Here is a 2,500-nt window from a genome sequence, read left to right on the forward strand (position 1 = left end):
AGATATTCTCACTATAATGACAAAAATGGCCTTTGTAAGAAACTCTGTCAGTGTTACATTGTTACAGGCTAAAACTATTATTGGATTATTAGCACTGCAGTATTGCTGTGTAAGCAGCATTTTCAAGTATCATGCTGCGCCATATTTTCTGAAACAATCACGTTTTAAATGTCAAATCTAAATGTACAAAGTCGCAATAACAATCACAAACGTAGTGGAGTAAAAACTCCAATCTATCCCTGTAAAATAAAGTATAAAGTAGCATAAAATAGAAAAAAGCACCTCAAACCTGCATTCAAGCAGCGTAGTTACAATCTCACCTCTGTCGTAGATAGTGTTTATCATTCATGTGGGGAAACTGTGTCACTGTAATCAGAGCTCCTTGCCCAGAAGTTCTGTAAATATGCTAATGTCCCTATGAGCAGAAATGCACACAGGCGTTCACGGCGGCAGTGATAGACATCTATAAAGGGCCGTTTTGTCACCAGTGCTGTTGCTTGCGGCCATACCACCCTGAACACGCCCGATGTCGTCTGATCTCGGAAGCTAAGCAGGGTCGGGCCTGGTCAGTACTTGGATGGGAGACCGCCTGGGAATACCAGGTGCTGTAAGCTTTTTCACTTCTCTTTCTAAACAGCACGGGGCGCCGCTGCTTCTCCGGTGGAGACTTTGAAAACCAGAGCAGCTTGTCTCTGGATGTTGAATTTCATCATTCCTCGCTCCTACAAAATTTTTCTGAGTGAAATTGATCAGCTTCTAATTAGTTTATGATATAATGATATACACTTGTAACTCGTGATCTGCTCTTTAAAAAATCTTTGTAAAGCATTGACATTGTGTGTACACCATTCTATTGATTTTCATCAGTGCCTGCCAGTGTCCATCGAAGAAGCAGCAGCACCCTCTGCTGTTTGTAAAAGAGAAGTGAAAAAGCTCACAGCACCTGGTATTCCCAGGCGGTCTCCCATCCAAGTACTGACCAGGCCCGACCCTGCTTAGCTTCCGAGATCAGACGAGATCGGGCGTGTTCAGGGTGGTATGGCCGTAAGCAACATTTGCAGCAACAAAAAGGCCATTTAAAGATGCTGTAACACAACGTTTTGGTATTCTGCCCATACAGGTAGCAGCTGCAGATTGTCAGGAACACAAACAGATATTCTCACTATAATGACAAAAATGGCCTTTGTAAGAAACTCTGTCAGTGTTACATTGTTACAGGCTAAAACTATTATTGGATTATTAGCACTGCAGTATTGCTGTGTAAGCAGCATTTTCAAGTATCATGCTGCGCCATATTTTCTGAAACAATCACGTTTTAAATGTCAAATCTAAATGTACAAAGTCGCAATAACAATCACAAACGTAGTGGAGTAAAAACTCCAATCTATCCCTGTAAAATAAAGTATAAAGTAGCATAAAATAGAAAAAAGCACCTCAAACCTGCATTCAAGCAGCGTAGTTACAATCTCACCTCTGTCGTAGATAGTGTTTATCATTCATGTGGGGAAACTGTGTCACTGTAATCAGAGCTCCTTGCCCAGAAGTTCTGTAAATATGCTAATGTCCCTATGAGCAGAAATGCACACAGGCGTTCACGGCGGCAGTGATAGACATCTATAAAGGGCCGTTTTGTCACCAGTGCTGTTGCTTACGGCCATACCACCCTGAACACGCCCGATCTCGTCTGATCTCGGAAGCTAAGCAGGGTCGGGCCTGGTCAGTACTTGGATGGGAGACCGCCTGGGAATACCAGGTGCTGTAAGCTTTTTCACTTCTCTTTCCAAACAGCACGGTGGAGACTTTGAAAACCAGAGCAGCTTGTCTCTGGATGTTGAATTTCATCATTCCTCGCTCCTACAAAATTTTTCTGAGTGAAATTGATCAGCTTCTAATTAGTTTATGATATAATGATATACACTTGTAACTCGTGATCTGCTCTTTAAAAAATCTTTGTAAAGCATTGACATTGTGTGTACACCATTCTATTGATTTTCATCAGTGCCTGCCAGTGTCCATCGAAGAAGCAGCAGCGCCCTCTGCTGTTTGTAAAAGAGAAGTGAAAAAGCTTACAGCACCTGGTATTCCCAGGCGGTCTCCCATCCAAGTACTGACCAGGCCCGACCCTGCTTAGCTTCCGAGATCAGACGAGATCGGGCGTGTTCAGGGTGGTATGGCCGTAAGCAACATTTGCAGCAACAAAAAGGCCATTTAAAGATGCTGTAACACAACGTTTTGGTATTCTGCCCATACAGGTAGCAGCTGCAGATTGTCAGGAACACAAACAGATATTCTCACTATAATGACAAAAATGGCCTTTGTAAGAAACTCTGTCAGTGTTACATTGTTACAGGCTAAAACTATTATTGGATTATTAGCACTGCAGTATTGCTGTGTAAGCAGCATTTTCAAGTATCATGCTGCGCCATATTTTCTGAAACAATCACGTTTTAAATGTCAAATCTAAATGTACAAAGTCGCAATAACAATCACAAACGTAGTG

At 42.2% G+C, this 2,500-nt stretch overlaps 4 non-coding genes across 4 annotated transcripts; 2 read left to right on the forward strand and 2 right to left on the reverse strand.

Moving 5' to 3' along the window:
- Positions 1–495: 495 nt before the first annotated feature.
- LOC141755582 (5S ribosomal RNA) lies at positions 496–614 on the forward strand. The gene has a single exon (XR_012591277.1). It is a non-coding gene; the product is annotated as a 5S ribosomal RNA (ribosomal RNA).
- A 317-nt stretch (positions 615–931) lies between these two features.
- On the reverse strand, positions 932–1,050 carry LOC141755366 (5S ribosomal RNA). The gene has a single exon (XR_012591071.1). It is a non-coding gene; the product is annotated as a 5S ribosomal RNA (ribosomal RNA).
- A 596-nt stretch (positions 1,051–1,646) lies between these two features.
- On the forward strand, positions 1,647–1,765 carry LOC141755319 (5S ribosomal RNA). Its single transcript, XR_012591026.1, has one exon. It is a non-coding gene; the product is annotated as a 5S ribosomal RNA (ribosomal RNA).
- A 298-nt stretch (positions 1,766–2,063) lies between these two features.
- On the reverse strand, positions 2,064–2,182 carry LOC141755321 (5S ribosomal RNA). The gene has a single exon (XR_012591028.1). It is a non-coding gene; the product is annotated as a 5S ribosomal RNA (ribosomal RNA).
- Positions 2,183–2,500: the final 318 nt, after the last annotated feature.

This window comes from Sebastes fasciatus, chromosome 17, assembly GCF_043250625.1.
Source record: "Sebastes fasciatus isolate fSebFas1 chromosome 17, fSebFas1.pri, whole genome shotgun sequence".
NCBI classification, from domain to species: Eukaryota; Metazoa; Chordata; class Actinopteri; order Perciformes; family Sebastidae; genus Sebastes; species Sebastes fasciatus.